This window comes from Oncorhynchus mykiss, chromosome 19 (genome assembly GCF_057628025.1).
Source record: "Oncorhynchus mykiss isolate SJ-2025 chromosome 19, ASM5762802v1, whole genome shotgun sequence".
Taxonomy (NCBI): Eukaryota; Metazoa; Chordata; class Actinopteri; order Salmoniformes; family Salmonidae; genus Oncorhynchus; species Oncorhynchus mykiss.
Genome location: NC_143040.1, coordinates 52,916,311 through 52,930,643, shown reverse-complemented (window position 1 = coordinate 52,930,643; position 14,333 = coordinate 52,916,311). Strand labels below are relative to the sequence as shown.

General features: G+C 41.5%; 1 protein-coding gene across 3 annotated transcripts in view; it reads left to right on the top strand.

Moving 5' to 3' along the window:
- Positions 1 to 1,225: 1,225 nt before the first annotated feature.
- LOC110497941 (signal-induced proliferation-associated 1-like protein 1) overlaps positions 1,226 to 14,333 on the top strand; it is a 70,442-nt gene continuing 57,334 nt past the window's right edge. For 2 of the 3 annotated variants that reach the window (XM_090211350.1, XM_021574422.3), the window contains exon 1: positions 1,226 to 1,534. The gene's annotated coding sequence lies outside the window, so the exon portion shown is untranslated. The remainder of the gene's footprint in view (positions 1,535 to 14,333) is intronic. The other variant, XM_021574424.3, reaches the window with a different exon arrangement.

Here is a 14,333-nt window from a genome sequence, read left to right as displayed (position 1 = left end):
TAGTCGCTTTGCTGGCATGCAACAAATATTTTGGGAGGGGTTTGCCCCACCAAGATTTACATGCTAAAATCGCCAATGATGATGTTACATTTGGTATGGTTACATAAGACAGATGGTTACTTAAGGCAATAGGGTGGTTGGTAAGTCAGTCGGTCAGGGGTGGGCATATAACGCAAAGTCGTGGTGTGAGGGCATATAACGCGAACGTCCAGCAACCCAAAGGTTGTGTGTTTGAATCTCATCACGGATAAGTTTTGTACATTTAGCTAAGGATCAACTTTGCAACTACTTTTTAGCTAATTTGCAACTACATAGCATGTTAGCTAACCCTTCCCCTTCCCTTAACACTTTATCCTAACCTTAACCTTAACCCTAACCCTAAGACCTAACCCCTAGCCTAGCTAATGTTAGCCACATAGCAAACATTAACATTAGACACCTAGCCACCTAGCTAACATTAGCCTCATCAAATTGATAACATATCATACGAATTGGATAATGGACATCGACCATACGAAATGTAACACATCATACTAATTGTCGTGCCCCGGATTTACATTTACTCTATTTACTCTACTTGAGTCAAGGTTGCAGCCACCCAATCCATCCTCTTGCACTGTGTCCTCTCTGAACACTAGAGTACCTGGAGTGATTCTTCCTATCCTCTTGGTTTTAGTTATATTAAAAGGGAAGTTTTGGCAGAGCCACTCAGCAGTAGAGGAAGAGAGTGAGCATTGCATATTCTCTCAAACAGTCACATCTACTGCAGGCTGAGACAGAGAGACATTGCTGCTGAGTAATGCCTTAATGTCATTTATGCATTGTCAGCCCTTGGGGAGATCTGTGACAACAGTTAAGGATTCTCTGAGGTTTGTGCTTTTTGCAAGTAGAATGAGTGCCTTGGCTAATGTAAGACTGTAGCTCAGTCCAGAAACAATCCATAGTCCCTATAGGCAAAATGAACAAGGATAATAAACCTTTCACAGCCCATTAGAGTAAAAGAAAGCTGATATGACATGGAAATGATTGATTGCATTCAGTCACATTGATTTGCAAAGTATTGCAGTTGCTTTCACATGTTCTATCCTAGATAGACCTTGTTATATTTTGGGCAATTTCAAAAAGAGCTTCAGCAGAAACACTACCAGGTGAGCAGAAATTGCTTTGTTACCACAGTAACGTTTGCTTTGTTGTATGAAGCCCTCTCGCGAGATTCCAGTACAGTGACGGGAGGGTGGTTGGTAATATTGGTATGATCTCATCCCTACAGCAACTGCATAGCGCAGCGAGGCAAACCAGTAACTTTGTATCCAACTTCTAAGTTAGACTGCATCTCTGAGGAAGGCGCAAAGATAATTGTGATTTTAACTGGAACGGAAACATCTGCTTTAAAGCCATATAGTTAACGTTGTTCCTGTATTTTTGTATTTTATTTTTTACATTAAAGGGTCTTCCATGAGAAGCAAAAGGGGGGGGGGGAAACGCGTAGTATTGTATTCATGCCATCCAACCGTTGAGGGAGAGACAAGAAAAGGTGAGTCGCAAACCTGCGTTATGTCGTTGGGGAACGATGCATGTCATGTGCATGGTGTTTTGGGAGTAAGCTACATGGGCGCAAGCAACATCTGGATTGTCTCCCCAAACAATTAGCATGTTAAACAGCAAAATATGACCGATTTATGTTCTCTACTAGTAAGTAATCTACATTTGAATACGCAATCAGGGTATATTCTTTCCCCAAATTAGGAGGGATCCAGAAAGGTTGCTTTGTGGGTTTAGAACGCGCACGCTGCACGTGACTGGAGTGGAAAATGTCAATTTTGGTCTTGTCATGATCAATGCAGTGCATCACTGTATCACGTTTTTCAAGGACAATGTGCATTGTTTCGAGTTCAGTTTGTGTTTGCTGATTTACAGGTGGTATCGAGCAAATTGACATGGTTTAATAGCGCTGTAATAGACCTGTTATGCTGCAGTTTTTGTTGTAGTACTCTCCTTTGGTATATATAAACCAGTGGTTCCCAACCAGAGAAGCCTACTAGGACCCCTGGGGGTACTTGGCCTATCCACAGGGGGTACTTGGCCTATCCACAGGGGGTACTTGAGATGACTCATGAGACCATAGGCCTATGGTGAAATGCACATAAGGGGGTACTTCATGGGGTAGTACGGGTAAAGCAAAATTCAGTTGGTGGTACAATAACCGAAAATTTGTGAAAAAGGTTGAGAACCACATAAATATTGTTAGGTCTGTTAACCCATGCCTCTACTAGTGGTGGGTTAATGTTTCTAAAGGGTTAATGTTGATGGATCTTTCTATTAGCCAGGCAACACATATGCAGGTTCGACTGTCACAAGGCATAACACTATTGTCTACTCAACCACTATAGGTACAAAGCTGAATTCATGTACAGTATTGCTCAACACTGCGGTTAGGACATACAGTATGCTAACTTGGCCTTTACACTGCCTGTTTGTCTCTTTGTCAGTGAGATGCCTCCAAGCCTGAGGGTTCGTCTCGAACTCAAAGAAAGAACACCTACCTTGCATTCCCTGTTTTGGACAGAATGGCCAAATTAACACAGTTTGTTTGGAAAATTGATACTTTACATCAGCTAAATTAGGCTAACTGATGATCTGACACAGCTGACTAGACATTGCTGTTGTAATAAAGCAGGCAATGTATTAGTCAGAGTTCTGAGTAACATTTTACATTGTTGCTCTCAGGCTGTACACCTGTTTAATAAGTAACACTAACTATTGAACTATTACTACGCCAACCCCCTCTACGCTACTGCTACTCTCTGTTTATCATCTATGCATAGTCACTTTAACTATACCCACATGTACATATTACCTCAATTAGCCCGACTAACCGTTAACCCCGCACATTGACTCTGTACCGGTACCACCTGTATATTGCCTCGCTTCTGTTATTTTTGCTGTTTTTTCTTTTCTTTACTTTTCTATTGTTTACCTAATACCTATTTTCTCCTTAAAAATGTCACTGTTGGTTAGGGCTTGTAAGTACGCATTTCACTGTAAGGTCTACATCCGTTGTATTCGGAGCACGTGACAAATACACTTTGATTTGAATTTTATTAAAGTATTATTACAGAGTTACTACACAAGAATTAGAGCAGGTTAATGTAAAGTGTTATACATTTCTGGAAGATGAAGTATAGACCTTCCGACATGTGACTGGCAAAAAAACGATCATTTTTGTATGCAACCTGTGAGACACGGTAGAAATTAGTTTTAGTTTCAGGGGGAATTCAAATGCCCCACTGACCAAGTAGTAGCCTATTGAGTTACATAAAGCTATTGGTTGACATTCTATGGGGCAGGCTATATTTTGCATTGAAGGGCCCCTACAGTGGCAAATCTGGATGCACTTAGACATGAGATTTGAACTTGGCCTCTCTGGCCAGCTGTTTCTGACAGTTCCAGTAGCTGTCACAAGGAGTCCAAATACCGTCGATTTAGCACTCACTCACTGTTTATACTTTCTGTCTTCTGCATATAAGAGCTTGAACATCACAGTGTTGAAATTGGAGTCCCCCTCGTACAGGGTTCCCCAACTGGCAGCCTGTGGTTTTCTGAGCAAATTTCATAACATGTTAATTGTTGGACATAAAAGACTGTAAAAACACCACGAAATCATCTCCAAGTGATTTTAATTTTGGAAATCTGTTCCCAATTATTTACAGTCTACAAAGAAATTGTAATTATGTTCTGGCCCCCCGAGCATCCGTTCAAGAAAACATCAGCCCACGGCTGAATCTAGTTGATGATCCCTGCCCTACTGTTTCTTCTGTCTCTCTACCCATATTGGTGTATGCTGATCCGTGGCATTGTTCTGTAGGAAACTGGATTGGTTATGGTGGGATGAGTCAGAAAGGGGAAGGAAGGAATATTGAGTTGCATAGTGGACAAAATATTAGCATTCTTTGTGAACATGGGAGATTGATGACTGGGATAACATCAGACAGGTCCATAGTCATAACAATTGAAGACCTCTGTTTTACTGTTGAATAAATATTTTCTTAACCTCATTACTCATTATATTTAGTCTGATATTGTTTTGCTGAAGCAAAATCATCATGCAAACTGGACCAGTGCCCCATTATGATGGAGTTTTCACTTTAAATCAATCTAGTGCTGACACTGTTATGGGGAAAAGTGTCTTTCTATTTTAATCTCCCATGATGGGTGAACTATTCTCTGCTTTGTGCCACAGACCCCCCCCCCCCCCCCCTCCCCCATGGTTAACATAGGACAATAGTATAGGGTAAATGCAGCTCGCATATCTTATCACAAGAGTATGACAGCAGAGTCAGGGAGGTTGAGTCCAGGGCAGGCTCTTGACTCCTGGCTCTGAATCTGCTAGATAGGAGGAGCAACAATTGGAGCATAGTTCAGTTTTCTAAAGTGCCTCTCTGGAATGTGTTTGAAGTGAAATACTAAAACTAAATGTTTGCTTTGTTCATCACAGGCCTACTCTTATATATAGGTATAACATATCATGTTAATATAACAGGGTGGAATATGCTTCCGGGCCAATTAAATTCCCTGGCCCACTGCCTGCCTATTCAAGGTGCTCAAATGTTTACATTCAACAATAATTAGAATAATCAGTAAGAATTCTAATTAGAAAGACAATGTCTAGTCCACCTTGATTTAAATCGTCTTTCTCCTCAAGTAATGTGTTGCTTGAATTTGCAATGTTGCCTGCCTTCCCTCCTGTTGTTAGTTGTTGAAGGCTGAGAACAGACATAACAGGCCCTGGGATATGCCACTGAATGGACTGATACACATGTCTGATGTCAAGTACAAGGCCATGTAATTTTCCTTTCTATTCTGACTAAACTCTGTGAAATTAAAGAAGCGGATTGACCTTCCGTAACCATAAAGGATAACGACTAGAAATATATTACGTTATGAAAAAAATGAGTAGGCTCCTGTTCGAATGATTAAGCAATGTTTGTCAGACCAAAGGCAGAAGAGTAAATGATTGTCTTGGCAATCTGTCCTCCGGTGCCCTACGATGTCACCATTGAGTTGAATGGGGGTGATAAAGCTGACTGGGATGAGGATGACTGTGGTACTGTCTCCTGTTAAACTGTTGGAATGCTCCGGCTTTGTCTGCTTGGGCCTGCCGGGTATATGTCAACCAATGGAAACAGCGAAAGAGCACGGAACTCACAATGGAGATGATGTCATCTCTTTTAACTCGCTGTCACAGAGTAAATGCAGACGAACAAAGAAACTGCCCCTTCCACCACATCACACAAAAATGATATAGGCAACTCTTAACTTTTGCGGCTTTACAATTATTTATGTGGAGGTCACATTATTTTGCGTTGTGACCCCCCCCCCCCCACACACACACACTTATTCTCCTGATGAGGCAGAATGTAATGTAGTGGTGCAGTTGCAACATAGCTGATGTGCTGATTTGGGACAAGATGTCTATTCTAATCTAGCCCTGACAAATAGGCCTATTCCCCACAGCATCAATCCACTTCTTGTGCTGCCCTCATAGGTCTGTTGCTGATGCTGATGATTTTAAGTAACCTCACACTAAGAGAAAGAGTGATACCCTGACTAATTTAATCTAACTCTCAACTCTAACCCAAAGCCACAGTCTCACCAGACCAGACAGGCTGTAATTCCCATCTTTCTCTGCCTCTCAGGCACAAGTGCTGGAAATAGTGTGTTCTGGGAAAGGATTGGGGAAAACACATCTCCAACAAACAACCACACACGGAAAGAAAGAACACGCTTCCGTAATAAAATGTTGGTACCTGAGGATGTGTTGAGTTGCCTTAGGCTATCTTGCCTTATAGTGATGATCTGCCTGGTTGTGTCTAAACATGTCAGTCACTGCCTACAGTATCACACTGTCAGATCTACTCCCCCCTGTATCTCCCTCACATACAAATCTTTGCTACCATTCCTAGTCTATAAACAGAGAACAAGGCCCATGCCTCATGCTGTGTCTTCCATACAATAGTGACATATTATTTTCCCATACGGGGTCGAAATCACACAGCTATAGTGTTGTTCTGTGGGCAGAAATCTGAGAAGCAGATTGGAATATGCAGTGGGTTGAGCATGCCTGAATCAGGATATCAATTTGCAGACAGGTCTGTTCAGCTAGTCCTCATTCCTTCACTTTAACGGCTCAACTGTTTTTGTTACTTTCAGGTGCAGCGTCGCGTACAGTGAAACTGAAATTCCATGCCACACAGCACCGCATGAGTTCTGCTCAGAACTTATTTGATTTGAAACCCCCAACACAAAATCTAAAGACGCTGATTGTTAACATTTCTGAAAGAGTTGCACTTTAGGCTCCCTCCTCTTGGTTTCCTGCATCCCAACTAGCAGAAATCCCTGTTCATATTGCTCCAAGATTCCACATCCTCTCTCTAGTCAAAACACGTAATACATTTCCATCCTGTGAGTTGAGTTCCTGCTCTACTCCAGGCATGGTTGGGGGTGAGGAATGAGACTGCTTGGCTCCAGTTCCTTCCTTGTCCTGTGTGAGAATTTCAGAGGCTCTCCTCTGAAACACATGCAGAGAGAGAGAGGGAACACAATGGAATAGTCAATTGACTGTGTTCTCACCTGATATTGCTAGGATTCACTGACAAGGGGGGACAATTCTGTGATATTCAGGACAACCCCTCTCCTTTCCTACTGTTTAGTTTTCAGTTATTTAGCAGAATCCTTCATCCATAGCTACTTACAGAAGTGAGTACATACATTTTATATTTTATTAATACTGGTCCCCTGCGGTAATCAAACCCACAACCCTGGTGTTGCAAACGCCATGCTCCACAATCTGAGCCACACGTGACTTTCACTTTGTTGTTGACAGTGCCACACCTCATAGATTAGGAGAATTAGAAATGGGTAACACATAAGCACCCTGCCTACTTTCTGACTTGATAAACTGTCCCACTCCCTATCAATTTGACTGCTGCAGAGAGACACTCTTTCCATCTGTTCCCAGGTGGAGAGAGCAGATGAGGCCGACCAATAACAAACATGGCTGCTGCTTTTCCGGGCTTTCCCCCCAGCCTGTTTCCTGTGTATTTAATTGATGTATTCCTGGATATCTTGGCTACAGCTTTTCTGCTGGTATGAGATACATACATACATACATCAACTCCATATTTGGGAGCTCATGCTCTCAGAAATAAATAACAATTCAGTTTTGACAGATTTTGTCTGTTTTCAGATGTTGTTCTTAAGGCCAAGAACGAAGAGCTAGACTACTAAACGGACAATAGATCTGATCGTTTTAAAGTGTTGAGTTGAAGGCCGGTCTTCTGTTACAATACATTAATTTGTTGATGTGTTGGGAGGAGGGAATGCATGGGATAGAGGTGCAAGAGGTCTGCTGTGCAAGGTATCACATAAAAGCCTGCTGCCATTATTGCTCAAGGAGAGGCAGGGATGATTCTTTGTGATGTGGGCCTTTTGCGGCAGGTGGGCATGTGTTTATGTGGCGCGGCTCCCTGCTTTGAATGCTAATTATTCGCTAGGGATCATGTACTGTTGGATTCAAAACACCGGCACACCCTGGCCTCTCGCCCTTCTGCTCCACTTGGTAACCTTATTATCACACCGTTACGTTTAACTTGTATTTGTTGTTAGTTAACCTCTGCAGATGTCACTGTGTCTATAGTGATCCAGGTTGAAGCTCTCTCCACAGCTCTGATGCAAACATGAGTGTGTGTGCCTGCGTGTGCATGTTTGTATGTTCCTTGGGGAGAATATTAGTGTCTATGGTGTGTGTGTGCGTGAGATACTCTTATTGTAAAGATACAAATTAAGGATCACACAGAGCTCAAACCTAAACTCTGCATGTTTTTTCCTTCAAGACTTCTGGGGATTCTGAGCCCTGATTAGAGCGAAGTGGGGGTATGAGTGGGGCGTGGTAATTGCAATCCGCTTTTTCCTGAGTCCTGTGAACCAAGACTAAAATTGAAAAATTGGAACAACTGTCAGATGTTGTCAACCTAATACAGCATATGCTAATCTGTAGGCCTTGTGGGTTTTTTGACTGTGAATGAGGTCTCTGTATTTTTGCTTTTCTTTTTTGATAAGAATAGGAAGGCTCTCCTCCCTAGGCCCTGTGTAGATTAGTTTTGGCTTTTGATCAGCACCGTTCCAGAGCTGTCTACACTGTGGGCTACAGTGTGGTGTGTTTGCAGTGCAGGTCAGCAGCAGTGCACTATGCAGGTTGGACATTGGTTTCCTGGCACGGCCAGTGATTTAGCATGGCTCCTGTTATGCAATGCTGCCTGAATTACTGCTGCACAAATGACTTCGTATGAATTGATTAACTCTGAGGCTTTACTGTACATAATAGGACTAGAAGTGCATCAAGCCATAAGTGGAGCCATGCCCTAATCAATGGCTGGAAGTAGTTAACGTGCAAAGGAAACATTGTGGAATTGATGTGCTAAATGGTATAGGCCCAATACAATATGATATGTTGATGTTACATATTTGACTTCACATTGCAACATCTTCCTGCTGTGAGAATATGCTAAGGGATGCCTACATTTGTCCCATTCACTCCAACAGTTGGTTTCTGTTAGATTTAGCTCATTGAGCAGCAGTACCTGTGTATTTGACGCTGTCACTCTCTCTCTGACTGAGCCAGCTCTCTGTCAGATGGGCTCCTCAGTGGAGAGATCCAGTGTTTCTCCTCTTTAGTATTCTCCTTCAACATAGCTTGGGACTCCTAACAGCCACAGCTTTCCCCTGTAGTCAGCACCTGCAGGCGACTAGTACCGGATGTTCTTTAAACGCTTACATGGTCCTGCAGAACATGAGAGTTAAGGTAGCACTTCCTCTTCTATGAGATTTGAATGGATTAGAACCTCTCTTGTTAATCCACAGTCGGTCGAGGGGTTAATTAAAAGAGCTCATCTTTTCCAGAGCACATCTTCTTGTGTGGTAGAGAAGCAATTAGTATGTGACAGCAGCAGGGCAGATTTTTGGCGGGTGTGAGGGGATATTAATGAGGCTTTCACCTTGAGATCTGTGTTAGTGGGGAAAGAAAAGGGTGTCTCACTGAGCTTCTGCTGCATCAGGCTTTCTAAATGACACTGATTGTCACACAAATGCTATTACTCTGTTATTATTCTAGAAACACAGTGTTTGTTGTATTCCCTTCTATTTGTTGGCAGTGAGGGATCATCATGTTTTGTACTGAATCACTTTATTATAATGTAGGTCATGGTTATTGAGTGTGCTCTCTCCTGCTCTCATGTTCCTGGTTACAGGCTTAGGCTACAAAATATGGCAATGTGAGACTAGGCTTACTGTAGCTGGTTTGACTGGGCTTACTCTAGCCATTTGGTTTGGTGGTGTTTGGATGGTAGACGGGAGCTCATGGTAACTTATATATGTTCACTTAGTGAGTTCCTGACCTTTCCCATACTGAGGCTTCTTAACTGTCACTACAGCTCCTCTCCCATCAGATCAACCCAGCCAACCTTCCAGCAATACATAACCATGATTTAGAGGCCTGTCATTTTATGCCTGTGTTATCTAATATGATTAATGCAGTTGTTTCATCATCAGATTCTTTATTTAGTACAGTATATGCTGAGTAGTAACGTAGTTATAAGTATATGAGTTGACAGGTCTGTAGATAGAAGACAGGAAAGGTGCTTTTTGGAGAGAGGGTTACCATTACCTACCCGTGAACATTCACTCTTTAGTATAGTGTGTTGTCTGTACCTCAGATTGCAGGTAAGCCTTACATAGTGAAAGATATGTTATATTCTCAATTAGCATGTTTGATGTAGCTGGAAATGGAAAACATGAATAGTCCAGATGTTGATGTTGAGCAGCAGTTGAAATACTTTCTGCTTCCACTGTGATTAGTTGGCCTAGACAAGCTGTGATGTCTCAGTCATTTCTACATTTAATGTGCGATTACTGTGTAATGGACGTCAGTTAGCCTAGCCATAAAGAGCGTTGGGCCTCAATCGATAGGTTGCTGATTCGAATTGCTGACAAGGTGAAAAATACATTGATGTGCCCTTGAGCAAGGCACTTAACCCTAGTTGCTCAGGATAAGAGTGTCTGCTAAATGTCTAAAATGAAAATATACGATTATTCTCAGTATGTTGTTACTACAGATGTAGGATCTTAATTTGATCATTATGTTGTTGCTGAAAATGTTCTTGCACGGCAGATAATGCAAACTTATAATGTATTCCAGTTTTAAAAAGGCGTATAAAGTTTGTTATTTGTCATTTAAAACGTCAGATTTGAAAAACTTAGCAACCCCTACAAAATATGTACATGAATTATAATTCACAATAATTCACGGGGCGCAACTTTGACAGGGGACTGAGGGGACATTCTGAAATTGCATTCCCCCCAGTTTTATCATTGGACTGTAATACAAAACAAGGCAACGGTGTGCTGTAGGACCATGCGGACGACACCGAACGGTCGGGTAGTCTGTTTGGAGTGTTTATCCGGCTAGATAAAAAAAAAAGTCCCCCCAACTTTTAAAACAAAAGCGCCTCTGTTTATCCATATCGGGTGAACCGTTTAGACATTTTTGTACATAGTCCCACCATTTTGTACATAGTCCCACCATTGTGTCATTTTGGAGTTACATTTATTCTAAATAAGAATAGAATATGTTTCTAAACACTTCTACATTAATGTGGATGCTGTGGTGTTATTTGCGTATTGCATCCTGATTGGCCATATGAGGGCTTGTGGGAATTTAGGGGTTCATGAGGAAAACATCGCTCTCTATCATGTAGCTTATAATGTGAAGCAATGTCAAGTTTGCAATAAATTTGTCTCCATAATAACCCTGAACCCAATTAGTCGCTTGGTCAATTGTTTGGTCAACAGGTTGGTTGGCCGAGACTTTTGTAGTCGAGAGTAGCAAATATATACAGTATAAGTAAAAAATGTAGACACACCTACTCATTCAAGGGTTTTTCGTCCTTTTTACTATTTTCTACATTGTAGAATAATAGTGAAGACATCAAAACTATGAAATAGCATATATGGAATCATGTAGTAACCAAAAAAGTGTTAAACAAATCAAAACATATTTTATATTTGAGATTCTTCAAAGTTGCCACCCTTTGCCTTGATGACAGCTTTGCACACTCTTGGCATTCTTCATGAGGTAGTCACCTGGAATGCATTTCAATTAACAGGTGTGCCTAGTTAAAAGTTAATTGGTGGAATTTCTTTCCTTCTTAATGCGTTTGAGCTAATCAGTTGTGTTGTGACAAGGTAGGGGTAGTATATAGAAGATTAGAGTTCGACTGATTAATCGGAATGGCCGATTTTGGATGCCGATTTTGGCTATTTAAAAAAAAAAAATACACCTGTATTTAATCTTTATTTAACTAGGCAAGTCAGTTAAGAACAAATTCTTATTTTCAACGACGGCCTAGGAACGGTGGGTTAACTGCCTTGTTCAGGGGCAGAGTGACAGATTTTTACCTTGTCAGCTCAGGGATTCAATCTTGCAACCTTATGGTTAACTAGTCCAACGCTCTATCCACCTGCCCCACGAGGAGCCCGCCTGTTACGCGAATGCAGTAAGAAGCCAAGGTAAGTTGCTAGCTAGCATTAAACTTAATCAATCATAATCACTAGTCATAACTACACATGGTTGATGATATTACTAGTTTATCTAGCGTGTCCTGCGCTGCATATAATCGATGCAGTGTGCATTTGCGAAAAAGGACTGTCGTTGCTCCAACATGTACCTAACCATAAACAACAATGCCTTTCTTAAAATCAATACACAGAAGTATATATTTTTAAACCTGCATATTTAGCTAAAATAAATCCAGGTTAGCAGGCAATTATTTACCAGGTGAAATCGTGTCACTTCTCTTGCGTTCATTGCACGCAGAGTCTGGGTATATGCAACAATTTGGGCCACCTGGCTCATTGCGAACTAATTTGCCAGAATTTTACGTAATTATGACATAACATTGAAGGTTGTGCAATGTAACAGGAATATTTAGACTGATGGATGCCACCCATTAGATAAAATACGTAACGTTTCCGTATTTCACTGAAAGAGTAAACATCTTGTTTTCGAGATGATAGTTTCCGGATTCGACCATATTAATGACCTAAGGCTCGCATGTCTGTGTGTTATTATGTTATAATTAAGTCTATGATTTGATAGAGCAGTCTGACTGAGCAATGGTAGGCACTAGCAGGCTCATAAGCATTCATTCAAACAGCACTTTCGTGCATTTTGCCAGCAGCTCTGCTGTTTATGACTTCAAGCCTATCAACTCCCGAGATTAGGCTGGTGTAACAATGTGATGTGAAATGGCTAGCTAGTTAGCGGGGTGCGCGCTAATAGCGTTTCAAATGTCACTCGCTCTGAGACTTGAAGTAGTTGTTCCCCTTGCTCTGCATGGGTAACGCTGCTTCGAGGGTGGCTGTTGTCGTTGTGTTCCTGGTTCGAGCCCAGGTAGGAGCGAGGAGAGGTACGGAAGGTATACTGTTACACTGGCAATATTAAAGTTCTTATAAGAACACCCAATAGTCAAAGGTATATGAAATACAAATGGTATAGAGAGAAATAGTCCTATAATTCCTATAATAACTACAACCTAAAACTTCTTACCTGGGAATATTGAAGACTCATGTTAAAAGGAACCACCAGCTTTCATATGTTCTCATGTTCTGAGCAAGGAACTTAAACGTTAGCTTTCTTACATGGCACATATTGTACTTTTACTTTCTTCTCCAACACTTTGTTTTTGCATTATTTAAACCAAATTAACATGTTTCATTATTTATTTGAGGCTAAATTGATTTTATTGATGTGTTATATTAAGTTAAAATAAGTTTTCATTCATTATTGCTGTAATTGTCATTATTACAAATACATTTTAAAAAAATTGTCTGATTAATCGGTATCGGCTTTTTTGTCCTCCAATAATCGGTATTGGCATTGAAAAATCATAATCGGTCGACTTCTACAGAAAATTGCCCTATTTGGTAAAAGACCAAGTCCATATGTGACTCATATGTGATTCCGTCTTATGTAGTAATATTTGAAATTGTGTTTTTTACATTGGATAAAAGTAGTGATTCAGAGATATAAAATGGTATATCATACACTGCATTTTTGAGGAACAATGGGAAGTAATTCTGCGTTGAAAGTTGATAAACTTGTAAACTCACTTTTGAGAAAATGGCCTTTGAATGTTTTGCTATTGTCACAATGTTCGTAATAATGGTTGGACCAAGGTGCAGCGTACGTAGAGTTCCAAATGTTTATTAATGAAGTGGAACTTGAGCAAAGACAAAACTATAAACAATAAACTAACAAACAACGAACCGTGACTACAACACTAACTCAAAACATAAACAGTATCCCATAACCCACAGGTGGAAAAAATGCTACTTAAGTATGATCCCCAGGCGTCCCGGGTGGCGCAGTGGTTAAGGGCGCTGTACTGCAGCGCCAGCTGTGCCACCAGAGACTCTGGTCTCTGGCTCTGTCGTAACCGGCCGCGACCGGGAGGTCCATGGGGCGACGCACAATTGGCCTAGTGTCGTCCGGGTTAGGGAGGGGTTGGCCGGTAGGGATATCCTTGTCTCATCGCGCACCAGCGACTCCTGTGGCGGGCCGGGCGCAGTGCGCGCTAACCAAGGTTGCCAGGTGCACTGTGTTTCCTCCGACACATTGGTGCGGCTGGCTTCCGGGTTGGATGCGCGCTGTGTTAAGAAGCAGTGCGGCTTGGTTGGGTTGTGTATCGGAGGACGCATGACTTTCAATCTTCGTCTCTCCCGAGCCCGTACGGGAGTTGTAGCGATGAGACAAGATAGTAGCTACTAAAAAACAATTGGATACCACAAAATTAGGGAGAAAACGGGGTAAAATTAAAAAAAATAATAATAAAAAAGTATGATCCCCATTTAGAGACAACGATAGCCATTTCCTCTAATTGGGAATCATACCAAAACCCCAACATAGAAAAAACAACCTAGAACCCCACATAGAAAATATAAACTAGACTAACCCCCCTAGTTACGCCCTGACCTACTCTACCATAGAAAATAAAGGCTTTCTATGGTCAGGACGTGACAGGTATCTAGTGAAGAGCACTTCTTTGTCTACACCCATTCAGCATCGTTCACACCCTCTTAAGCTTTAGCCACACCTATCTCGTTTCGGTCCCGGAGCGTTCAGAGCACTCACTTGCCGCTCTGGCCAATGATTTGTTTACTTCTGGATAACATAAAAACAGCCTAACCAGCTCTGCTGGCAACACTTTCATTATGCTTTT